The 27,612-nt window shown below is 35.5% G+C and overlaps 1 protein-coding gene and 1 non-coding gene across 6 annotated transcripts in view; one reads left to right on the forward strand and one right to left on the reverse strand.

The window, feature by feature from the left end:
- Positions 1-27,612, forward strand: part of FGF13 (fibroblast growth factor 13) — a 767,088-nt gene that overhangs the window by 286,086 nt on the left and 453,390 nt on the right. The gene's annotated exons all lie outside the window — the stretch shown is intronic.
- TRNAG-ACC (transfer RNA glycine (anticodon ACC)) lies at positions 14,623-14,698 on the reverse strand. Its single transcript has one exon. It is a non-coding gene; the product is annotated as a tRNA-Gly (tRNA).

Raw genomic sequence — 27,612 nt, forward strand, 5'->3', positions numbered from 1 at the left:
CCCAAATACTCTTCCTTTCTCTTTTTTTAAATAATTTATCATTTATTTTATTTAATAAATATTTTTATTTGTAAGTTAAATTTAATGGGGTTACTTTGATCAATAAAAGTTCAAGTGAACACCTCAATAGTACAGCTAGTGCTCGACTTACGACCACAATTGGTTCCTACAGACCAGTCGTAACACGATTTGGTTGTAAGTTGAGTAGGCTCTATGTACAGTACTGTGAAATGATGTTATAAAAATCTTCAAGTCATTTTTTATCATAATCTTCTTTCATTATTGTTATATATCACAATATTTTTTGTTCGTTTTATACCATTTTTATCATCTCTACACCATTTTGTTCCTTATTTTTACATTCGTCAGGTTTAAGTAAAACACTGCATTACCAGTACAACTGGTTTAATATTTGCAAAGACAATTTCTTCTTGGTAGACACCTTGAGAGGGGTTCGATGAAAAATATCCAAACACAAAACACAAATTGCTGTACTGAGTCTGGGATAACAGTTGAAACGGTGCATGTGGAGATGGTAGTGCTGCCGGAAGCTGGTCCACACTGTCCTATGCCCAGCTGGGCAAATCTTGAGCTGTCAGATGCGGGGCAGTTGTGGCTAGCGATTGTGGTCATAAAGTCGAATGGTCCTAAGTTGCATAGGTCATAAGTTGATCAATATTTGTATCTGAACTGTTGATTGCCTTGTGTGCCATTCACCCAGTCATTTATCATTTAAAATACAATTATGATTGAGAAGCAAGCCATATCCATTGTTGTTATTTTGCTCCTTCTTCTTCTACTCCCCACCAAACTCTGGGATCTGACTTCTCTTTAATAGGAGCTGTAGAGTCATAAAAGTCCAAGCTACTAGGACCTTTAGAGATGATCCAGCCCATCCCTGATGATTTAGAGGAGGAAATGATGGTCACAGAGTGTCAGTGACTTGCCCAGTGTTACATAGTGTGCTAAACCTGAAAGACAAGGGTGCTGACTAGAATACTCCACAATCTCTTGCAAAGTGCATGTAAATTATCAGACACAGAGTGGGCATACAATTTGTGAGAACACTAATAACCATTTCAGTTTCATTCCATGAGTGAAACTTGTCTTTTAAGTATCAAAGTTGAGGGAAAGTCTGTATTTGATTTTTGCTATGATAAGAATCATCCTAAGATACTTACATAGCACAATCCATTAGCAGTTACAGCCATGACATCATAAGAAGGCACCAACAGGTGAATATGTGTAGACTACTAAATTCTGGCTAGCCCCACCATGCTTTCCAACTGATACTTTGACTCTGAATTTTACTATCTGTGGGCCTGTACCAGGCTTGCAACTTCCAGAATAAATAAGTCTTGCAGATTTACCAATACATAAAGACACCTAGGGAGAGAGCTAGTCGGAGGAGGGAGGCTAAACTATAGCCTGTACTGTGCTAATAAAATTGTTAGCCCTAGCTGGTAACTCTCTCTTCCCAAGCAAGGGACAATGTTCACTCATAGGCTCAGTTGCCTATGCCTAAAGGATTATGCCTACCTTAAACCTTTTTAATTGAGAGAGGTGCCATGTAGGCTACTGGAGGCCCTGGTAGGAATTAAAAACCAACTCTGCCTGAGTCTAGAGCCTGTGTTTTTCAATATTTACTCATAAAGCTTAAAAGAACTTGAAATAATATCTAATTTAAACCTTAAGATTTACAGATATACAAGAATTTAGGTTCCCAATGTTTAAGAGACCTGCACGTGGTCATACAGTACAGATCGAAGCCTAAGATCCAGGACTGATACTCAATCCATGCCTGTTTGTACCATTAAAAAGGCACACTCTAAGGTATCATAAAGTGTATTTATAAGGGCAATAGGAAATCTGTAATTTTGAAAATTAGGAAGTCTCCAAGTCTAGAAAAACACTGTCTAGACAGATTCTTTTAAGATTCCAAAACTTATTCCCAGCATTTATTTTTATGAGCTCTGCTTAGAAATCTATGCTATGCCTTCATTTAATTCAAGGCTGATAAATGTTGTAGCTTATTCGTAGATTCCAACCTTGAATTTGGGGATGATAATGTGATATGGGGCATGAATATGTTTTAGGATTGGGGACGAGTGTTGGTTCTATTCTTGGTGTGCCCCATGATAGTTATATAACTCTAGGTAGGACATTTAACTCCACTGAGATCTTTTACCCTTATTTTCCCACTTAATAGTAAATCATGAATATTTTCCTGTGTCATTATTCATTTACATCATTATTTTTTGTCTGCACAATATTGTGTTACTCAGCTATCCAGTTTAATCAGTCTCTTATTATGGTTAGATGTCTGTGGTGTTCCCCGAATCTGTGATAGTTTCCCTTACAGTTCTATGTCTGTGAGTATTCCCTAATTTTGAATGTTATTTTCAAATGACATCTTCTTACTCCAGATACAAGAAATTCCTAAATATAAAAAATGACAATAGTGTTACTGTTTATTAAGTATTACCATGTGCAAGTTCCTTTCTAATGAAATGTTTTTGGTCAGGAAATTTTCAAGGTAGATATCACCAGTGGCCCACCCCCACTAGAAAAAATCCAGTGAGGCCTCTGTGGGCACTGTGGCTGTGATCAGCATAGCCTCTCAGTGTCTTGGATGGGAAAGCTCTGCATTAAAATAAAATCCCAGGACACCATATCAATTTACTTGCTAGATAGATTTCTTCCATATTGACATATTGATATCCATGGAACACAGATTTCATTTTGATGCAATGCATTATGAGTCCTTCTGAATCGTTAAATACAAGTACCATTTCTTTGTTTTTGTTGGCATTATTTCTGGTTGAAGATAATAAAAACATACCATCAACATAAAGGAAGAAACTTAATTCCCACCTTGCTATGACAGGACAACATAGGTTTGATTCATCTATAAAAGGGTAGCAGACAGCTAAAGACACAAGTTAAAGGGAAGGATGTCAAAGCCCTAGTCTTTATTTTGCTTCTAAAATTATTACTTAAGTCATTATTAATTTCTCTTCTCCTCAGCAATCTCCAGAATATTTGTATAAACTTCCTAGTGGCCAGAAGATTACCATATTTCTCCATGTATAAGACACATCTTAATTTTGGGACCCGAAATTTGAAACAAAAAAGTATTACATAAAGTTATTGAACTCAAGTTGTATTCATCATAAAATTCATACAACTCCTCATCACTGTCAAAACTCCCATCCATTAGCTTGTCCTCTTCTGTGTCTGATGACAAATCAGTGTCTTCAACAATGAGCGCAAAAACAAGCTCAAAAAAGCGGAAAATGCAAGTAAAAATATCTACAACCACTGTATAAGATTCACCCAGTTTTTAGACCCCAAATTTGTTTTGAAAAAGTTTGCATCTTATACATGGAGAAATATGGTAAATATAGAAATTTACTGTGAGATGAGCTACCAAAGGGAAGATGCCAGTAAGCATACACAAAATGAAGCATCTATACTATTTCTCCTTTCCACTTATATAAACCTCAAAGCTTTTTGAGCTAGATCTAACTCTTTCTTGCTGTGATTGTATATTGAAAAATTTATTTCTAATTTATTCTGTTGAAATGGTTTTAAGTGTGCCACTCAGTATAATACCCTCTATCAATTGCATTGTGCCCCCCATATGCCATACAGTGTCTCTTTCCACCCCCTGTATCACGCACATTTCCCCCTTCCTCTACCTCCATCCATGCCATCGCAAAAGTTAAGAGTTCCTTACTTTTCATGGGCATGTAGTATTCCATTGTGTATATGACCACAGCTTTTAAATCCACTTGACCACTGAAGGACATTTGGGATGTTTCCAGATATTAGCTATTGTAAACAATGCTGCGACAAACATTAGGTGCATATTTTCTTTTAAATCAGTGATTTGAGATTTTTAGGATATATTCTTAAAAGTGAAATAACTGGGTCAAAATTTTTAATTTTTTTGTGGAAACGCCAAACTTTGGCATTTCCACAGTGGCTGCACTAGTCTGCATTCCCACCAGCAGTGTAGGAGGGTTCCCTTTACTTCACACCCTCGCCAACACTTGTTATGTGTTGTTTTGTTAATGAGCACCATTCTGACTGGTGTGAGGTGATATCTCATTGTGGTTTTAATTTGCATTTCTCTGATTAGTGATGTTGAACATTTTTTCATATGCCTATTGGCCATCTGTATATTCACTTTGGAGAAGTGTTTATTCAGGTTCTTTGCTCATTCTGAAATCAGATTTTTCACCTTCCTGGTGTTGAGTTTTACAAGTTCTTTATAAATTTTGGTTATTAACCCTTTATCAAACATATCAGCAAATATGTTCTGCCATTGAGTGGTTTTTCTTTTTTTCTTTTCTTTTTTTTAATGAGGAGGGGACACAAAGAGACAGACACCTGCATGCGCCTTGACCGGGATCCACCCAACAAGCCCATTATGGTGTGATACTCTGCCCATCTGAGGCAAATGAGCTATTTTATCACCTGAGGTGGAGGCCATGGAGCCATACTCAGTGCCTAGGGACAACTTACTCCAACTGAGCCATGGCTGTGGGAAGGGAAGAGTGAGATAGAGACAAGGGAGAGGGAGAGAGGTGGAGAAGCAGATGGGCATTTTGAGGAGCCACTGAGCCATTTCACCCGCAGGTGTTGTAAAGTACCAAAGGCTACAGAATTAATATTAATATTTTAGGAGGCTTGGAGAACATTTTATTAATTTGGATTAAGGTGTGCAGAGAAATTGTGAGAATAGTCTCTGTACTGTGTGATTGGCATAACCAGGATGGCCCTTGGCATTGTATTGTAAATGCAAGGGGAGGAAAACATGGATTCCCAGACATTCCACCACACCTGTGGGGAAAGGGGTGAATGGCTAGCCAGGTGCAGGAAGAGAAAAGCCAAAATAAACCTTTTCTTATAGCAATGAGTCATTTGCGGAAATTTGTCCCCAACAAAACTACCTCTCCTATGTAAATGTTTGTGTGACTCTGGACAGAGAGATAGCAAATAAACACTAGATAATATAGGAATGCCTTTAATATGTAAAGAGACATCTTTCTACCATTGTGTTGGCTTGTAAATTTTGTTTTCCCCAAAATGATGTATAGCTTGCAAATTGAACGTGGTCCTATCATGTTAAAGGACATATGACTATAACCAATAGTGGTAAGGGGCTCCTAATTGCAATTTTTGCTTCTGTACTTCCCACTTACAAAACTATAAAAACTAAGTAGAACAAAGGGCTGGCGCGCTCTCCCTCAGATTTCTGTCGGAGTTGCCGTCGCTTGGCCAAGCAAACAATAAAGCTTTGGTGTGTAAACTACGGACCTTATTTCTGTCTTTCATGTTTTGGGTCCCTCCGAATTTGGATTAACAATTTCACCTGTATGTCCTGACTTGGAATCTAACCCAAGACACCCACGTGCCAGAGCGATGCTCTACCACTGTGCAAAATGGCCAAGGCTAAACATTTTATTTAGACAATCAAATTTAAGGTGGTGACATCGATCAATAAGAATACATAGGTTTCAGGGAACCATTTCTATAACATTTAAACTGTTGATCTTGTTGTATACCCATCACCCAAGGTCTAATCCTTTTATGTCATTGTATATTTCTCCATCTTTACTTTCTTTCCTCTACCCCCTTAATGTTGTTGTAAATGGCAATATGTGATCATTTCTTATGACTGAGTACTGTACCATTGTATTCCATATGCACCCTGTCTTGTTCATCCAGTCATCTATTGAAGGACACTTTGCTTCTTTCCATGCCTTGGCCACTGTGAAATAATACTGTGATGAACATGGTGGTGCATGTGTCTTTATGTACCAAAGTTTTCTAGTTTTGGGGATAGATACCCAGTAGAGGGATTGCTGGAACATATGTTAGTTCTATTCTCAATTTTTTGAGGAACTACCATACTTTCTTCCATAATAGTTGTTCTAGTTTACATTCCCATCAGCAGTGAACATGGTTCCTTTTTCTCCATAGCCTCTCCAACACTTGTGATTATCTGTTTTATTGATAATAGCTAATCTAACAGGTGTGAGTTAGTATATCATTTTAGTTTTGATTTGCATTTCTCTAATAGCTAGTGAAGATGAACATTTTTTAATATATCTTTTGGCCATCTATATGTCTCCTTGAGAGAAGACTCTGTTCTGGACCTCTTCTTATTTGTTTACTTTAATTGATTGTTTGTTGCTAGTTTCTTCTCTTGTGCAGGAGCTTTTTAGTTTAATATAGTTCTATTCATTTCTTTTTGCCTTTAATTCCTTTGCCTTTTGGGTCAAATTCTTAAATTGTTCTCTATCTACAGCCAATATCGATGAGTTTAGTAACTATGTTTTCTTCTATGTAATTTACTATCTTAGATTTTATATTTTGATCTTTGTCTCATTTTAAATTAATATCTGTTCAAGGGGACAAATTGTATTCAAGTTTCATTCTTTTGCATGTGGCTTTCCAACATTTCCAGCATCATTTACTGAAGAGGCTTTATTAGCTCCATGGTGTGTTTTTGGCACCTTTGTTAAAGATTATTTGTCCATATATATCTGGCTTTATTTTTGGGCTCTTGATTTTGGTTTATTGGTCTATATGACTGTTTTTCTGCCAATATCATGCTGGTTTTATTTATTTATTTATTTATTTTTGTATTTTTCTGAAGCTGGAAACGGGGAGAGACAGTCAGACAGACTCCCGCATGCGCCTGGCCGGGATCCACCCGGCACGCCCACCAGGGGGCGACACTCTGCCCACCAGGGGGCGATGCTCTGCCCCTCCGGGGCATCGCTGTGTTGCAACCAGAGCCACTCTAGCGCCTGGGGCAGAAGCCAAGGAGCCATCCCCAGCGCCCAGGCCATCTTTGCTCCAATGGAGCCTAGGCTGCGGGAGGGGAAGAGAGAGACAGAGAGGAAGGAGAGGGGGAGGGGTGGAGAAACAGATGGGCGCTTCTCCAGTGTGCCCTGGCTGGGAATCAAACCCGGGACTTCTGCATGCCAGGCCGACGCTCTACCACTGAGCCAACCGGCCGGGGCTATATCATGCTGTTTTGAATATTGTTGCTCTATATTATAATTTGAAGTCAGATACTGTGATACCTCCAGCTTCATTCTTTTTTCTCAGGATTGATTTGGCTATTTGAATTTTTTTATGGTTTCATACAAACCATAAAACTTGGTTCCATAAAACTTGGTTCTTGATACTATTACAAACCAAGTAATTTTTTGTTCTATTTCTTTAAAAAATAACATTGGCATTTTGATAGTGATTGGATTAAATTTGTATGTTCTTGATTTTTTCAATATTTTGTAGTTTTCAGTATATAGGTCTTTCACATCCCTTGTTACCTTTATTACTATGTATTTTATTTTCTTTGTTGCAATTGTAAAAGGAATGGTTTTTTTTTGTTTGTTTTTTTTTTGGTTCATTTTCCAGTTTTTCATTGTTAACATATAGGAAACCACTGGACTTAGGTATATTGATTTTGTATCCTGTGACTTTACTATATTGGTTTATTTCCAAAATTTTTTCAGTGGAGTCTTCAGGGGTTTCTATACACAGGATTGTGTCATCTGCAAAAAGTGACACTTTTCCTTCTTTCCTGATATGGATACTTTTTATTTTTTTCTCTTTCCTGATTGCTCTGGCTAAAACTTCCAGAACTGTGTTAAACAAGAGTGGAGAGAGTGCACAGCCTTGTCTTCTTCTTGATTTTAAAGAAAAAGCCTTCATTTTCTTCATCATTTAGCATGATATTAGCTGATGGTTTGTCATATATGACCTTTATTATGTTGAGGAACTTATCTTCTGTTTCCATTTTATTGAATGTTTCAAATATAAAGTGCTGTTGTATCTTATCGAATGACTTTTCTGCATCTGTTGATAAGATCATATGATTTTTGTTCTTTATTTTGTTGATGTAATGTATTATGTTGATGAATTTCCATATGTTGAACCATTTTTGTGCTTCTGGAATGAATCCCAATTGATCATGGTGTATTATATTTTTAATGTGTTGTTGTATTTATATGCTGTTATTATGTTTTGGATTTTTGCATCTGTATTTATTAGAGATATTGTTCTGTAGTCTTTTTTATATATATATTGTCCTTTCCCGGTTTAGGTACAGCAGTTAAGTTGGCCTCATAAAATGTATTGGGGAGTATTGCTTCTTGTTCTATTCTTTGGAAGAATTTGAGAAGTATAGGTATTAAATCATCTTTGAATGTTTGAAAGAATGCACCAGTGTAACTATCTGGTCTTGGAATTTTGTTTTTGATACTTTTTTCTATTTCCTCCTTGCTTGTAGGTCTATTTAGGTTTTTTACTTCTTTGTGACTCAGTCTAGGAAGATTGTATAGTTCTAAGAATTAATCCATTTCCTCTAGGTTGTTGAATTTGGTGGAATATAGTAATCTTTCATAATATTCAACTATTATCCTTTGTATATCTATGACGTCTGTAGTTATTTATCCTCTTTCATTTTGAATTTTGTTTATATGAGCCCTTTTTCTTTTTTCCTTAGTGGGTGAAAGCAAAGGTTTGTCAATTTTATCAATGTTTTTATTATATCCTGTTTTCTGCTGACTTTTGGTTGCCCTTGTTCTTCTTTTTTTAGTTCTTTAGGTTGTGACGTTATGTTGTTTCCTTCAGGTCTTTCTTTGTTCTTGATATAAGCCTGTATTTAAATAAACTTTCCTACTATTACTGATTTCACTGCATCCCAGAAATTTTGGTATGTTGTGTTGTCATTTTCATTTGTCTGTATATACCCTTTGATCTCTGCTCTTATTTCTTCTTTGACCCAGTCACTTTTTAGAAATATGTTGTATAATTTACACATTATAGTGGGTTTCTTTACTTTCCTTTTATAGTTGAGTTCTTATGATCAGATAATATGCTTGGTATAATTTTAGTGTTCCTGAATTTGTTGATGTTAGTTTTGTGGCCCAACATATAGCCTATTTTTGAGAATATTCCATACATACTGGAGACAAATGTATGATCTGATGTTTTGGAGTAAAATGTCCTATAAATGTTTATTATGTCCATTTGGTCCACAGTATCATTTAAGGTAGCAGTTCTCAACCTATGGGTCGTGACCCCAGCGGGGGTCAAATGACCAAAACACAGGGGTCGCCTAAAGCCATCGGAAAATACATATTTCCAATGGCTTTAGCCACTGAGAAGCCGTGCAACCTTCTGCAGCAGCGCTATTCAGCTTGAACGCATGCTGTTATGGATGTGCGTTCCAAACTAATTGCCTGCGGTCATGCGCAGACGTGATTGCATCATCTGTCCGGGGCCTAAGGGGCAGGGGAAGTGGGGGGGGGGAGAATGCTCCACAGTCCATAGCAGCGCATTACATGTGTCCGGTGTTTGCTGATGTCATCATCACAGCATTAGAAAGATTGAGAACCACTGATTTAAGGCCAATATTTCCTTATTAATTTTCTGTTTGGATGATCTATTGAAAGCCGTCAATGGTATTTTGAAATTTCCAAGTGTGATTGTGTTTTTTCATCTTCTACTTTCAGATTTGTTAGTAGATGTCTTACATATTTTGGTGCTCTCTGGTTTGGTGCCTGTATATTAAAAAGAGTTATGTCTTCTTGATACACTGTCCCCTTCATCATAATGAGATGTCCATCTTTGTCTCTGGTTATCTTTGTTGTCTTGAAGTCAGCATTGTCCGATATGAGTATGGCTACACCTGCTTTTCTTTGAGTATTATTTGCTTAGAGAATCATTTTCCCACCTGTCTTTTTGAAAAAGTTGTTTTGTCCTTGCAGCTTAAATGTGTCCCGTGAAGAGAGCATATGATTGAGTTTTGCTTTTTGATCCAGTCTGCTACTCTGTGTCTCTTTACTGATGAGTTCAGTCCATTTACATTTAGTGTAATTATTGACATTTAAGGATTTCTTTATCCATTTTATATTTTGTTTTCTGGTAGCTCTGTATCTTGTTTGGTTTTTCTCTTTCTGTTGCTGTCAGTTGTTATGTTTTGGTGGTGTTCCATACTTCTTTACCCCATTTCTTCTTTTTTTTTTAAGCTATTCTTTTTCTGTGGTGGCTTTTTCATGGGTCGTTACTATTAGGTTATTAAGACAAAAATGTTCATATGTACAAAAGTCCTTTGTATTATGACTGATTTTGCACTCCATCCTTCTTTGATACAGCAGATCTTTATCCTCTCCCTTTTTATGTTACTGTTTTCATAGATTATCCTTGTTTTTATTGTGACCTTTTTGGAACTTTTGCTTGTAGCTTTGATTTGTTTGGTTCTTTTTGTTTGGTTGAATAACCTCCTTGAATATTTCCTGCAGTGGGGTTTTATAGTGATAAATTTACTCAGCTGCTGCATGCCTGGAAAAGTTTTTATTTCTCCTTTATATTTGAAGGATAACTTTGATAGATATAGATATAGTGTTCTTGGTTGGTAATTCCTCTCTTTCAGTATTTTAAATATTTGGGTTCATTCTCTTCTGGCTTGGAGAGTTTCTGCTGAGAAGTCTGATCTTCTTTTCCCTAACTGCCTTGAGGATTCTTTCTTTGACATTGTTATTTGACTATTTCATTAAAATGTGCTTTGGAGTAGGTCTCGTTGTGTTGTGGTCACTCAGCATTTTGTTTGTTTCTTGTATTTGGGGCTCAAACTCTTTCAATATGATTGGCAAATTCCTATCAATTATTTGTTTCATATGCTCTCCATTCCCCTTTTCCTCTCCTTTTCTTCTCATAAACCCATTATTCTTATATTGCTCTTTCTGGTGGAGTTTGGAAATTCTTGTAGAGCTCTCTCAGTTTTTCTAATGCATGAGTCTCTGTCCTCTTCTCCCTGTAGCATCTCTAGTTCCTTGTTTTCAGTATTACTTATTATTTCCACTAGCAGTCTTGTTCTATTTCCGAAACTTACTACTTCAGTCTTCAGCTCATGTATTGATTTCTACATTTTTGTTTTTAATGATTCAGTGTCTTTGGTGAGGTATTTTTTCTGTTTATTAATTTGTTTTTTGAGTTCATTAAGTTGTTTATTGGTATATTTTTGCATTTCGTTAAGTATTCTCAGAACTTCAATTTTGAATTCTCTATCATCTAACTCCAAGGTTTTCATGTGTATGAGTTTATTTTTCCTGAAGATTTTTCATTGTCTTTCTGCACTACATTTCTGTCTTGTGTAGCCATTGTATTCAATGTCTTCTTCTTTTATGGCATTTGAGAATAGTATTGTTAAGAACCTTAAAAATAACTAAGAAATAAAATATTCAAATAAGAATATAATAAAAATATAAACATTTAAAAGTTATGACAAGTTAAAAATACAGAAAGAAAGACTAAAGCAAACAAAAAATCAAAAACAAAAATTACAAAGAAATAAGAATAAAATATATAATTTAAAGAAATGTAATTTAAGAGTAAAAGATAAAAAAAGAATATGACAAAAAAGGGAAAACATAAAAATAAAATTTGGTTTTTAGAGGTTTCTTCCACTAGGTTTCGTTTCATTACAAATTTTCACCCTGTGAAGTTCTTGGGCTGTCCACTGTTGAGATGTTGCTGTGGCAATGATGTAGGTGGGACTCATTTCATTGGCGAGTAGGGTCTGTTTTATGGGTTTTATGACTTTGTCCTACAAGTTTGGCTTTATGGCTTTAGCTTTGTGTCTTTTCAGATCTATTAATAGTGATCTGAAGCTTCCAGGCACTCCTTCCAACCTCTCTAAGCTCTTAGGGATTGGAAGTGGAACAGCTCAGTTCTTCAGGGGAGAGAGTGACTCTGGAGATCTAGCTGTGGGTTCGTCTTTGCCGCTCTCCAAACCATGAGGGAGGGAAGTAAGATCTTGGAGACTGTGGAGACATACTTTAGTTTTCTCTTTCTCAGCCAAGAGTAGGCTACAGGCAGACCATTGGAAAACTGGCTGTGACCCCACACTCTGGCTGCTTTGGTTTATCTCTACCTCTGTCCTTCTATCTCACTGCTCTTTTCAATAGAAGGAGACCTAATCACTCTGAGTTTTCCTCTCATATCTCTGATACTAAGTCCAGAGGGCTCAAACTTTCCTCCTCCCCCAAGTTCAACAGAGAATAAAAACCCAGTCACACTGGATTTGTCTCTTCCTCAGAGCCAACCATGAGTGTATTTTATCTTATACCCCCTTTTTACTCTGTCCCACCTTTAGTCCATTTATTGCATGGATCTTTCAGGTGTACCTGTGAGTCCAGCTGGCATTTTTATATTAAGTTTTAGTTGTTTAACTTGTTGAAATTTCAAGGGGAGAGGTCAGATGAATCTTTAATGCTGCAATTACTCGGATATCTCTTATTTTTTTCATTATAATTGAAATGTAGATTATGTTTTGTCTCTTGATGAACACTGAAAGGGAATTTACAAATTAATAGCATATGTTTTATATATACTAATCATTAAAATGTTGTGCATATATTTTAAAATCAAAATCTAATGTGCACATTATTTATCCATCATTTGAATACTATCTAAGTCAATAAGTCATTTTGGTCATTGTTGAGATTATTCAACTAAGCAAATACCAGGTGAGTTTTTGCTTTAGCTGACAGTTATCTAATTTTTGAATTTCAGAATTGACAAAATTAATGTAAGTCATGCATTTCTCTTTTCTTTTGCCCATTAAATATAAACAAATTTTATTTCTTTATTAATTTTAATTCATTGTGTTAATTTGTATTCATATGTTCCACTTAATATATTACCCTCAACCCCCAAACCCTTGTTCCTCAATATACCCCCATTGCCCCCTCTCCCTAACTCCCTCTCTTCCTTCTCTTTGGGACTTGCTCTCCTGTTATCTGTATCTATGTGTTATTTAAAAATAATTTCACTAATCCTTTCACATTCTCTCATTTTGTCCCCTCATCCCCCTTCCCTCTGACAACTGTCCCTCTGCTCCCTGTGACCCCACCTCTGCCTCTATTCCATTCTTCAATTCACTTTGTTCAATAGATTCCACATATAAATGAGATCATATGATACTTGTCTTCCTCTGCCTGGCTTATTTCACTTAGCATAATAATCTCCAGGTCCATCCATGCTATTGCAAAAGGTAAGATTTTCTTCTTTGTCATAGCTGCATAATTTTTCATTGTGTATATGTACCATGGCTTTTAAATCTACTTGTCTACTGAGGGACACTTGGGCTGGTTCCAAACCTTGGCTATCATAAACAATGCTGCAATCAACATGAAGAGCATTTTTCTCTTTTTAATCAGTGTTTTTTGATTCTTCAGATATATTCTTAAAATTGGAAAAACTGAGTCAGAGGCAGTTCTGTTTTTAAATTTTTGAGGAAATGCTGTACTGTTTTCCATAGCAGCTGCACCAGTCTGCATTCCCACCACCAGTGCAGGAGGGTTTCCTTTTCTCCACATCCTCTCCAGAACTTCCTGTGTGTTGATTTATTAATGAGCACCATTCTGACAAATGTGAGGTGGTATCTCATTGTGCTGTTAATTTGCATTTCTCTGATGATTAGTGACGGTGAACATTTTTTCATATGCTTATTGGCTATCTGTATATTTACTTTGGAAAAGTATCTGTTCAGTTCCTTTGTGCATTTTTAAATCAGATTGTTTATGTTTCTGGTGTTGAATTTTAGGAGATATTTATACATTTTGGTTATTAATGCATTAACAGACATATTGATGAATATATTCTCTCATTGTGTGGGTTGCCTTTTTTATTTTGTTAATGAAACCTTTTACTCTGTAAACGGTTTTTAGTTTCATATAGTCCCATTTCTTTAGTTTGTCCGTTATTTCACTTCCCCATGGAAATATATCAGCAACAATATTTCTAGGAGAGATACCAGAGAGTTTACTGCCTATGTTTTCCTTCAAGATGTTTATGGTTTCATGACTTACATTTAAATCTTTTATCTATTTTGAGTTTATTTTTGTGAATGGTTTAAGTTTGTGATCTACTTTCAATTTTTTTCATGTTTAATTTTCCCAACACCATTTATTAAAGAAACTATCTTTACTCTATTGTGTACTCTTACCTTCTTTGTCAAATATTAGTTGCCTATAAATGCTTGGGTTTATTTCTGGGTTCTCTGTTCTGTTCCATATATCTGTGAGCCTGTACTTATGCCAGTACCAAGGTAGTTTAATTACAATGGCCTTGTAGTACAACATTATATCAGGAAGTGTGTTACCTTCCACATTATACTTCATTTTCAAGATTGCTAGTAGTATTCGGGTTCTTTTTTTGGTTCTATATACTTTTTTGAAATAGTTGTTATATATGTTTGAAGTATGCCATTAATATATTTTTTTTCATTTTTCTGAAGCTGGAAACAGGGAGAGACAGTCAGACAGACTCCCGCATGCGCCCGACCGGGATCCACCCGGCACGCCCACCAGGGGTGGTGCTCTGCCCCCCAGGGGGCGATGCTCTGCCCATCCTGGGCGTCGCCATATTGCGACCAGAGCCACTCTAGCACCTGAGGCAGAGGCCACAGAGCCATGCCCAGCGCCCGGGCCATCTTTGCTCCAATGGAGCCTAGGCTGCGGGAGGGGAAGAGAGAGACAGAGAGGAAAGCGTGGCGGAGGGGTGGAGAAGCAAATGGGCGCTTCTCCTATGTGCCCTGGCCAGGAATCGAACCCGGGTCCTCCGCACGGTAGGCCGACACTCTACCGCTGAGCCAACCGGCCAGGGCGCCATTAATATTTTAATAAGAATCGCATTGAATCTATAGATTGCTTTGGATAGTATAGATATTTTAGTGATGTTTATACTTCTTATCTATGAACATGGTATATGCTTTCACTTATTTGTATCTTCCTAAATTTTTTTTTAATTTCTTATATTTTTTTCTGTACAAGTATTTTACCTCCTTGGTTAAATTTACTCCTAGGTACTTCCTTTATTTATTTTTTTGTTGCAATAGTGAAGAGGATTGTTTCCTTAATTTCTCTTTCTGACTGTTTTATTGTTGGTTTATAAAAATGCATCTGATTTCTAAATATTAATTTTATATCCTGCCACTTGCTAAATTCATTTATCAGGTCCAGTAGTTTTTTGACTGAGACTTTAGGGTTTTCTATGTAAAGTATTATGTCTTCAGCAGATGATAGTTTTACATCTTTTTTTCTGATTTGGATGCCTTTTATTTCTTCTTCTTGTCTGATTGCTGTGGCTAGGACTTTCAGGACTATTTTGAAAAAGAGTGGAGAAAAAGGCCATTCCTGCCTTTTTTCTTGATCTTAAGGAAATTGCTTTAATTTTTTCCCATTAAGTACAATGTTTACTGTTGGTTTGTCCTTTATGGCCTTTATTGTGTTGAGGTACATTCCTTGTAACCCACTTTGCTGAGAGTTTTGGTCCTAAATGCATGCTGGATTTCATCAAATGCGTTTTCCGCATCTAATGATAAAACCATGTGGTTTTTATCCTTCATTTAGTTTATGTGATGAATCACGATGATTGATTTGCAAATACTGTACCAACTTTGCCTTCATGGAACAAATCCCACTTTATCATGGCGTACAATCTTTTTAATGTATTGCTGGATCTAGTTTGCTAATATTTTTTTTGAGAATTTTAGCATCTATGTTCATCAGGGATATTGGCTTATAGTTTTCTTCTTTGTAGTGTCTTTACCTGGTTTTGGAATGAGTATAATGCTTCCTGATAAAAGGGGTTTAGAAGTCTTTCTTCCTCTAGAATTTTTTGGAATAGCTTGAGAAGAATAGGTATTATTTCTTTATTGAAGGTTTGGTAAAATTTGCTTGTGAACTCATCTGGTCCAGGACTTTTGTTTGCTTGGGATTTTTTGATAATGGTTTCAGTTTCATTTGTTGCAATTGGTCTGTTTAGGTTTTCTGATTTTTTCCAGATATAATTTTGAAAAATTGTGTGTTTCTACTAATTTATCCATTTCACCTAGTTTGTCATATTTTTGGCATATAGATTGTCATAATATTTCCTGACAATATTTTGCATTTTTACAGTGTTAGATCTTCTCTACTTTCATTTGTAATTTTCTTTATTTGCGTCCTTTCTCTCTCCTTTTTTTGATGAGTCTGTTTAAAAGTTCATCAAATATGTTTATTTTTTTAAAAAAATTCCTTGGTTTCATTGATCTTTTGATTTTTGTTTCTGTTTTTTTTTTTTTTTAACCTCTATGTCAATTATTTCTACTCTCATCTTTATTATTTCCTTTCTTTTACTTCCTCTGGGATTTATTTGTTATTTTTTTTAGTTCTTTTAAGTAAATGGTTAGATTGTTTATTTGAGCTTTTACATTCTTCTTAACATATACCTGTAATGCTATTAATTTATCTCTCAGGACTGCTTTTGCTGAGTCTCATAGATTTTGTAGTTGTATGTTCATTTTCATTTGATTCCAGTAAATTTTTTATTTCTTGATCTCATTGTTATCCCAGTTGTTATTTAAGCTCCAGGTGTTTGAATGTTTTTCAGTTTTTTAAATGTCATTCATTTCTAGTTTCATGCCATTGTGATCAGAGTAGATGCTTAATATGATTTCAGTCTTCTTAAATTTATTGAGACTTGCTTTGTCCTAATATGTGATCTATCCCAGAGAATGTACAGTGAGCCCTTGGAAAGAATGTATATTCTGCTGCTTTGGGGTGAATGTTTGGGAAGATATCAATTAAATCTAGTTGACCTCATGTGTCATTTAAAGGTGTTGTTTCTTTGTTATTTTTCTGTCTGGTTAATCTATCCATTGATATTAGTGGGGCATTAAAATCCCCTACTATTATAGTATTGTTGTTGATCTCACTTTTTATAACTATTAAAATCTGCTGAATGTACTTAGGTCAGTGTTTCCCAACCTTTTTTGTGCCATGTCCCACCTTAACCTTTCTAAAATTTTTATGTCCCCCCCTATGTAACACATAATTTTTAACATTAAAAAATTGATTTGTTCACTTAATAAACATAAATGATAGGTTCTAGGAAGAAATCACTATGAAATTGTTAACAAAACACAGTAAGTAAAATTTCAAAACATATAATGAAAAACAGAAATTTAAATTCCAAATAATTTTAATACAGATTTTTCTATATTAATTTATTTTAATTTAGTGTGATCCTTGCGCTTGATGCTTGCTGCACAGAGATTTTATATTAGGTTCCAATTTGGTTAGCTTTAGTATCAAGTCTCCACGTTGTGTTATATCCAGCGGATTTCTTTTTTTTTTACCAGTAAATCATTTTCAGCAATAAATCCACATTCAGCTAAAAATGAAGATGGAAACGGTAGCAATAGTTTTCTTGCATATTTGGTTGAATTTGGGTATTTGATTTCTGTTTCCTCACAAAGCCATGCCATCGCTCCTTTGATATTAAATAAAGCTTTAACTGACTCATCATTTTGCAATTCTGCGAGTTCTTCTTGATACTGCATATTTGATATATCAGACAAATCCACTAACATTGGCTGCATCATCCATGTTGGGAAATCAATTTGTTTTAAATCAGAAAATCTTTCTTTTAAATCAGCCGATAGAATATTCAAATGATTGACAATAACAAGTAAAGCGGTATCAGTTACTTCACATTTTTGGAGCCAATGAAACTGTTTAAAGTTTTTGTTGTTAATATGTTTCTGACATAACTCAATCTTGGTAATGAAACCAAATGTCTTTGCTTTTGCATTGACAAGAGTTTTATTTGTTCCTTGAAGTTGCTTATTTAATATATTTAGTTTTTCAAAGATATCGGCTAAATAACTCACAAATACTTTACCATCTGTTGTTAACAGATACTTCATTTCAGGTTTGTTGCTTAAAAAATCACTAAGAGTATCACACAGTTCCATAAATCTTTTCAAACAGTTTCCTTTAGACAGCCATCTTACTTCAGTATGAAGTGAAATCTCACATGGTCTTCATTCTGTTTTTCACAAAATAGCTTGAAAAGATGCTCACATTTGGCACTAGCTTTAATAGCATTAACACACTTTATTACTGTATGTAATACTTCATTCAGAACAGGCGAGATGTTTTTAGCTACCAAGTTTTCCCTATGAATAACACAATGCACAAGAATCATTTCTGGATTCGCATCTTTCATCAATTTTAAGCAGCCATTTTTCTTGCCCATAATATTGGGAGCACCAACTGTAGCACAAGATGTTATATTTTTCATCAGTATATCATTGACATCTAAGTAGTTTTTTAGCTTATTATATATATCTTTGGAGGTAGTGGTGCTTTCTAATCTTTTACAGAACAACATTTCTTCAGCAAAATGTCCTTTATCAATATCTTATGTAAGTTATCAATACTGCTTCACTGTCTCTCAAAGTTGATTCATCCATTTGCAAGGAGAATTTTCTTGTTTTCAGCTTTTCAATAAGTTGTTTTTCAATATCCTCACTCATTTCATCTATTCTTCTGCTAACAGGATTGTTACTGAGTGGCATAGCTTTTAATCTTTGTCATCTTTTTCAAGAACCGTTTTAAGAAATGATGATATGGACGGTTTTATTAAATTCTCTCCTATAGTGTGATTTTCTCCAGTTTTAGTGATGAATACACCCTGCAGAAAAAAACACTATATTTAATTTTACGACCAAAGGCTTTTATTCATTGGAAAAATAATAGTCTCCTTTTATAATTGAATTTAATGCTGATCATTTTATTGAGAAAATGGTATTTTAATTTACAATTTATTTACTTTCAAACAAGAGTTTGGGCAATAATTGTCCCATTTCTTTAAGATCAATGTTTGTTAAACTGGCAACCACATTCAGTAATCAATTATATTTGTAAAAAATAAACAAAGAAACAAAAACAAAACATTTTCTTAGGTTTGAAGAGAGATTTGATTGGTTTTCCTCAAAGACTGGTCTGTTTTTCTTCCTGTAGACTCCTGGCTGGAAGTAAGCACACTTGGGTCAATGCAAAACTCAATGCAGATTCTGTTCAAAGTCCCCACTTGTCCAGAGTAACCTTGGGCAAAGCCTTGAGACACAATTAATCACTTTTAGCCTATTTGGCTACCAACATTCCTCATTTAATTGTACTCAGAAAACAGAATAATAGGGAGTTTCAATGAATGGTTGCTTTTGTTTTTAGTCTGTGTAATTGACAAGGATGACAGGGGAGGTGTTGCAGAAAACTCCATTCTGCTTAGCAGAAATATTAGGTGGAAAAGTGATAACTGAGGGACAACTGACCTAAGTTCAGTTTGCTATTCACTGTCCCTTACCTTCTCAGTGTCTCTATAAAAGGTTTTTATTTTATGAACCTTTTTAGTTTGGCTCGTACACACAGACAAAAACTTCCCCTCAAAATTATTTTAAAATCTGGGATATCAGTTATATCTGAATCTGTGTCACTGAGTTCCTTGCCACATGTTTTCTGTGACCTAGACACAGGCTCAACTTTCTTTTCTACATAGTTTTAATGGAGGATACTAACTTTTTCCTTTTTTTCTTGCTCCACAGTGGTGTCATGAGGAAAAATATGTTAAAAGGAGGGGTGCACACTTTGAACTCTTTGCTAGAAAGCTACTATCTAAACAGAAAATATGAGTATGACTATGTGTGATGCCATTAATATTTTTACAAATTGTCTTTATCTCATTAGCATTGTAGGTAATTTTTGTGGGCAGGGAGTATCTTCCATCATGTTTTAATTTTAATGAGAACTAAAGATGGTGTTTCTTCATTGCTCTGAAAGGAAAATAATACAAAAACTTTTAAAAAAAGAAACACACACACACAGTGAACTGCCTAGAAGCTTAGTATATTACATTTTTACCTTATTTTTGGTTTTTAGAAAATAAAGAACACAAATAAAATGATGATGTCCCTTCTGACTCTGGTCTTCATTGTCACTTACCAGTCAAACTTACTCATTTCATAGATGGAGAACTGAGGGCCAGAAACAAATATGATTTTCTGAAAGACTCACAGTTAGTTGTTTGTAGAGCCATGATGAGGACTTTAGCTTTTTGATTTCTAAGTCATACTTTTCCCATGTCTCCTTGTGCGTATTTTTTGCTCTGCCATTGGATCTTATGTATGTAAGTACTGGCGAAGATGTGGAGAAAAGGAATCCCTCCTGCACTGCTGGTGGGAATGCAGACCTGTGCAGCCACTGTGCCACTGTGGAGAACTGTATGGGGTTTCCTGAAAAATTAAAAATAGAACTGCCTTTTGAACCAGCCATCCCACTTTTAGGAATATATCCCAAGAATACCGTATTACCGACTGAAAAAAAAATACACCCACATGTTTATGGCAGCATTGTTTACAATAGCTAAGATCTGGGAACAGCCCAAGTGTCTGTCAGTAGATGAGTGGAATAAAAAGCTGTGGTACATATATACAATGGAATACTATACAGCTGTGAAAAAGAAAAAATATTACCGTTTGTGACAGCATGGATGGACCTGGAGATTATTATGTCAAGTGAAATAAGTCAGGCAGAAAAAGAAAAATATCATATGATCCCACATATATGAGGAATCAAATGAACAAAGTGAACTGAGGAATGGAATGGAGGCAGAGGAGGGGTCAGAGGAATCAGAGGGACAGCTGTCAGAGGGAAGAGGAATGAGGGTATGGGATCAGAGGGGGTAAAGGGATTAGTGAAACTATATATACATAACACAGAGATACAGATAACAGGATAGCAAATCCAGAGGGAAGGGGGAAGGGAGTTAGGGAGTGGGGGTTAGGGGGAGGGGGGAAAGGAATATAAAAAGGGACACAGGGGTGGGGGTGAGGAAGTTATATTTAGTGGGACACTTGAATCTATGTAAACAAAATAAATTAAAAATTAATAAGAAAATAAAGTTCTCTTCACCAGTCTGTGAAGGCATGTATTTGATGATAATTGGCAGAATTGGTTATTCTTCAGCTTTCTGTGTACCACTTGCACTATATCTTCTTTTCAGTGCCTTCCTGAGTTCCATGCAGAAATCTGTATGGACATTTAGAATCTGTTTTCCTCCATTTACCCATAATTTTTTCTTCATGGAGAAATACTCATTCTGAGTTTAGGTTTTATCTTCTTTGATTTTCCCTGGCATAAGTGTGTCCAGACTATATGGATGGGCTGGACAAGGATTATGACATTCCACTGGGAAAGGGGTAATGATATTGGTACAAAAAATGGCTTGAAATAAAAAAAAGGAAGTATTATTATTATAAACACAACTACCTATTTGAATCAGACTCACTAATCCTGACAGCACTCCCCAACTCACATGATTTCCCCAGACCTGTCAATACCCTTTCTCTCATTATATATTATCATATTCTTGACCTTTGGGACCTTCTTTTAGCCCTGATTAAAACCTTAGGCCTGAAAGAGCCACTTTAACTGAGACCAATATATACCATTTGTCAAGCCCTACACTGCTGACTACATTCTCACCCTCATGTTTCCTACACTGCAATAGTATCAAACATTCCCTTCCAGATTATTCTTCTAAGCCTTGCAGAACTGCTCAGTCCTGATAAATACCCAGTCTGATATTTAATCCTAACTACCTATGAGTGATTTATGCTGAAAGCCAGATCTAAAGCATGGGTGAGAGCAAAGGAATAAAATAAATCAAGAAGTTGTGTGAGAGGGAGAGAGAAAAAAGGAATGAGGAGAAAGGTGGGTCTGGAGTGCTGGTTATGAGATAAGCTTCATGATGTGGTTTTTGAGCATAAAATTAATGCCCTGTGCTTTTAGATAGAGATTGGAGACTAGTTGAATAAATTATATAAGATGCTTTCAATTTTTACAATCCTCTCAGACTGTGGATCAAGTCAACTATTGGACCATATAACTTGATCCTGAAAGGAAGGACTGATAAAAATTCTTTGGAACCTTGTGTGGGTGAAAGAGAGTGTGGAAAATATGTGGGTCCTTCAAAGGAATATGTCCTATCTATCCTCATGTCTCCTCTTCACTCTTAGAATACTGACATATACTTGGCATATAGTCTTTGCTCAATACAGAATGATTTATTTGAGATAATTCTCAAATTTCTGATTTTTGCTTGCCTCATTTTTCACCACAAGTAGCCCCTTACCTGATTTTCATGCACGTGCACACATACATGGAAAAAACATCTTCATTCTAACTGTGGTTCTCTGGCTAGACCATATTCTTTTATATTCTCTTGCTTTTGTATTTGCTATTTCTCTGTCTAGAATATCCTTCCCCTTTAACTCTTGCTTAGTCTTCCAATATTAACACAAGCATTACTCTATTCAAAAACCTTTCCGTGCTGACCCAAGAACTCCCCTATACATTTCTTCTCTGTGTTTTCAAAGCCTTCCTCCTTAAGGCATTGTTATAAGAATAATATATATAAATACATACATATATATATTATTTATATATATATATATATAAAATCAGTTTTGTATTTTGTTTCTGATTTCAACCAATATTGAACTGTGAGGCTATAGAAGGCAGAGACTGCATTTTATTCTTTTTTTTTCTATCCCTTGTGCTTAAAACAAAGCTTATACATATCAGGCTTCTAGTATCTGTTTTGTGAATATGTGAATGGAAATCTTACATATCTAGTCTATCCCAATTGACTCTTTGGTAGTTTTGGCAAGTAAAGTGTATACATAGATCATAAACTTACTAAAATGAATAGCCACTGACAAGCAAAGTCTATTCAGTCTTATCATCTAAGATAACTGTATGTTTTCTAAATATGAATTTCTTGTATGATTTTTATACATTAATGACAAAAAAATACTCCTGGAAGCATGCATAGTGCTGACTAGCATTACTCTTTTTTAGAGGTTATTAACATTTATCAACCAACTGTTTCATGGGAAGAGCTTTAGCAATAGTTTAGCATTTTGTAACTAACTGTAGAAACAAAATTGCTACCAGTACAAAATTTAGTTTTTAAAAGAAAACATTCTCTCCCTAAACACATCTACATGGTAAAGACAACATGAAATTATCATTAATCAGCACTCATGAACCAGAAAAGAGATGAATTGATAGATTCTTTTTGATTCTAAATTAATATGTTGAAAGGTAAGATATTCCATGTTTTAAGGAAATTTGCAGAATCCAATGATACAAATGCTAAAGACTTAAAATGAGGTAACATTTGGCTCAAGGATTAAAAATAATGGGTAAGAAGTGCTTTTTGAAGCCAAGACAGGTAACCTTTTAACATTTAGTTTAGTAAACCTCAATTTTTTTGGCTTGTGTTCTTTCTAAAATGATAAAAGGACATTGAAGAACTGTAAGCATTCACATCATTATTTTTGTATACATAAATCATTAGTTTAAACAATTACAAAGGATATAATTTTCATCATGTTGTATATTTATTATATACTTTAAGTATATTTTCATCAAATTTTGGAAATGCTCATTTAATTTATTCATTTAACAGAGAATGTCCACTATATAACCTTAATAGTTGAAACAATCCCCATTGCCAAACCAATAAGCCAACTCATATTGACCTTCTATTTGGAAAAATATGATTTTATTCTTCTGTAACAAGTATTACACTACTGAATTCTAACATGAAACTGGGTTGACAAGACACACATCCTTTCCATGTTTGTCTCTTGGATGAAATAAAGGCACTGCTTCATTAATACTTGCTACCTGAACATTCTTTGCTTTGCTCTATGAGGACTCTCCTTCAGGAGCCTCTATGATCTGGAATTCTTCCTTTTCTTGAGAACAAAGAGTATTTTCTCTTCTTTCTCTTCTTATCCTCTTCTCTTCTCTTCTCTTCTCTTCTCTTCTCTTCTCTTCTCTTCCCTTCCCTTCTTTTCTTTTCCTTTTTATCTGTGTGAGGGATTGAGAGTCAGGAAGGGAAAAAGATGAGAAAGTTGAACTTTTAGTTGCATCACTTTAGTTATTCACTGATTGTTTCTAATACATACCTTGATGGGGGGGGGGGGTTCCAGCTGAGCCATTGACATCTTTTTCAAGCCAGTAACCTTGGGTTTCAAATCAGTGATCATTGACCTCAAGTAAGAGAACATGAGGTTATGTAAATGACTCCATACTCAAGCCGGTGAACCTGCACTCAAGCTAGTGAGCCTGTGCTTGAGCCAGATGATTACACACTTAAGCCAGTGACCTCAGGGTTTCAAAACTGGGACTTAACCGCCCCATGTTAATGCTCTAGCCATTGCACCACCACCAGTCAGGCTATTTTATTTTATCTTTTTCAATTACAGTTAACATTCAATGTTAGTTTCAGGTCTATAGCATAGTAGTTAAATAATCATATACTTTACAGTGTTTCCCATACTATTTCCATTACCCAACTGGCACCATACATAATTATTACACTATTATTGATTTTACTTTATTGATTGCTTTACTTACAATTGCCATGACAATTTGTAACTACTGATCTGTACTTCTCAATCCCTTCTTCCTTTGTTGTTTGGTACTCCAAAGGACTTTAATCCCTGAGACTGTTCCATGATAAAACTCAGGGTGGTCAAAGGGTTGATCTCTTTTGTAAAATGGGAAAAAGCATATTGTAAATATGGAGGTGGGAAAAGAGAATCTTCAAATAATAGGCAGATATTCTATCCCCCTTTCACCCTGGAAACTCAAATATGTACCCAAAATTCTGATCGTGTATACTCCCCATTCATTTTTTGATGGGCCAACTAAGATCTAGAAAGAAGTCTGCACTCATCCAAGGTAGCAATGCTTGTTAAGCAGTGGTAGAGCCAGTAAATGGAATATAAGTATTTTGATATCCCAGCTAGTGTGCTTCCTGCCTGTGATGTCTTATTAACCTCCCCTACATGTAAGTGACTATAGTCTCTTTAGGAAGTCATAATGGAGTATTCTCATAGAAGATGAAAAGTCTGACCTTGACATTTCTTCACAGGGAGGTAGTTGTACATAGATAACACAAGAATGGTAATTGTATCTTCTCTGACTTTACTTGCTGATTAAGCAGGTAAGGTTACGACTTAACACATTTTCATTTGAAAGCCTGTAATTTAACAAGCCTGTTTCATGCTAGTTGAAAAAAATACTGTACCATGGGGTCAAAACCTCTTGGTGGTTATCAATTTTTTGATAAGTTTAATGTTTACCACATATTGTTAGTCTCCCAGATTAATTTTTAAGATCTTAATGTATACAAACTCTATATTTTGTTCCTTTATTTCAAAGTCCTCTGAAATATTCAGGAGTATGGTACTTAAATGTCTCAGAAGTCAAACTCCCTGGATTCACATATTGGGTCTGCTGCTTACCAACAGTGACTTTGGACAAAATTCCAACCTCTTAATACCTTAAGTTTCCCTTCTGTAAAATAGGCTGTAAGGGTGGAATATGTGATATAAGTCAAGTATACCTTGTATAATTACACTAGCTACTTAATAAATGTTGGCTATTGTTTTTATTATTGTTGATTGAAACCATCAAATAATCTAACCATAAGAGAATAAGGAGAGTGAGCTCATGGAGAGTAAACAATTTTGAAAGGACATTAAATTCATTCAAAGGCAAGCTGCAAGGGAGAGAGAGCTAAACATTGTTATAGAAGGCTTATCAAATCACATATGAAATAATGGTTTAGCACAGTAGTGTACAATGGAACTTTATATGGTGACAGAAATGTTCTATTTCTACACTATCTAATATAATAGCCAATAGTCACGTATGGCTCTTGAGCACTTGAAATGTAGCTAATCTTGTTGAGAAATTGAAATTTTCATTGTATTTAATATTAATTAATGCACAGTTTAATTTAAATAACCACATAAAGCTACCGGCTATTATTTTGGCCAGTGTAGTTTCAAAACTTATGCTTGCCTGACCAGACAGTGTCACAGTGGATAGAGCATCAGACTGGGATGTGGAGGACCTAGGTTCAAAACCCCGAGGTTGCCCGGCTTGAGCACAGGTTCATCCGGCTTGACTGCGGGCTCACCAGCTTGAGAGCAAGGTCATTGACTTGAGCAAGGGGTTGCTTGCTCAGCTGTAGACCTCTGGCCAAAGCATATATGAAAAAACAATCAATGAACAAGCAATCAATTAATAACTAAGATGCCACAACGAAGAATTGATGCTTCTCACCTCTCTCCTTTCCTGTCTGTCTGTCCCTATCTATCCTTCTCTCTGTCTCTGTCAGAAAAAATAATAAAGACTTATGCTTTATTTTTATCAGACCTTAAGTCTTTGATTAGTAAACCAGGTTAAATTACAGTAAAGTTAAACCTAACTCAAGAATAGTGAATGTCATGTGGTTGGTAGCAGTGACTTGGAATTAGGGGCCAGTTACAAGTGGAATTTGATATGTTACCAACTTTATCTTTCCCTCTACCTCTGCCCCACTTTCTCACATTTCCTATGTGTTTTCGTACATCGTTCTTCTTTGTTTTTCTGTAGCCAGGTTGCTCAGCCAAATATATTTTGAAATCTGTGCATATATAGTTAAATCCTTACCAAGTAAGTCCCAACTAATTAAGGTCAATAAGAAACCCATGAGGAAGTATATTTAGACTCCTGTGACATAGATAAAAGTGAAGTGGTTACCAGGGGAAGAAGAGTAAAAAGGGACATATACGATGATGGAAAATGATTTGACTTTATGTCATGGGCATACATGCAGGCAACAATTTAAATGTTGTAGAGATGTTTACCTAGAACCAGTGTACTCTTATTGATCAATGTCACCCCATTAAATTTAACTTCCTAAATAATTTTTTTAAAAAAATAATAAAAAGAAAAAAACCTATTTTGCAAAAAGATCTTTTCCTACACTATTTTTATATGAAGAGTTACCCTCCATCAATTTAAGATTGAGTCTGTTCATCTATTGAGTAGTAGATCATGGGCAATATCATTGAAGAGTTTATGGACTATCAGCAAAGGTTCCCACTGTTTATCATAACTAGATTACACATGATATTTCAATACTTTCTTCTTCTTATAAAACATTATATTTTGAAAGCTTAACTAGTCCTTTAAAGGAAAGATAAATGTAATATAATTTAATAAAATGAATTGTACTTATTTTATTTGGAAAGTGAAGAGAAGTACTAGCTAGAACACATGAACTAAGATGGGTGATTAGTTATTCAGGCAGTGTTTGGAACCATGCAGTTATAGACCTTCTAAAACAATCCTATTTCTACATTTATTTTTTATTTTGTCAGAGACAGAGAGAGAGTCAGAGAGAGGGATAGATAGGGACAGACAGACAGGAATGCAGAGAGATGAGAAGCATCAATTATCAGTTTTTCGTTGCAACACCTTAGCTGTTCATTGATTGCTTTCTCATATGTGCCTTGACCATGGGCCTACCGCAGACCGAGTAACCCCTTGTTTAAGCCAGCAACCTTGGGTCCAAGCTGGTAAGCTTTGCTCAAAACAAATGAGCCTGCGCTCAAGCTGGCGACCTTGGGGTCTCAAACCCGGGTCTTCTGCATGTGATTACAGTCTGATGTTCTATCCACTGTGCCACCACTTGGTCAGGCTCGTATTTCTACATTTCTGATATCCAGGTTAAAAAACAGTTTATTGTTAGCATTTTGAGTATTTGAAATGAGTACTGAGTCATAGTTAATATCTGAAATGGCTTGAACATTTGCTATTATAAGGAATATATTTTATAGAGTGC

The sequence above is a fragment of the Saccopteryx bilineata genome, chromosome X (assembly GCF_036850765.1).
Source record: "Saccopteryx bilineata isolate mSacBil1 chromosome X, mSacBil1_pri_phased_curated, whole genome shotgun sequence".
NCBI lineage: Eukaryota > Metazoa > Chordata > Mammalia > Chiroptera > Emballonuridae > Saccopteryx > Saccopteryx bilineata.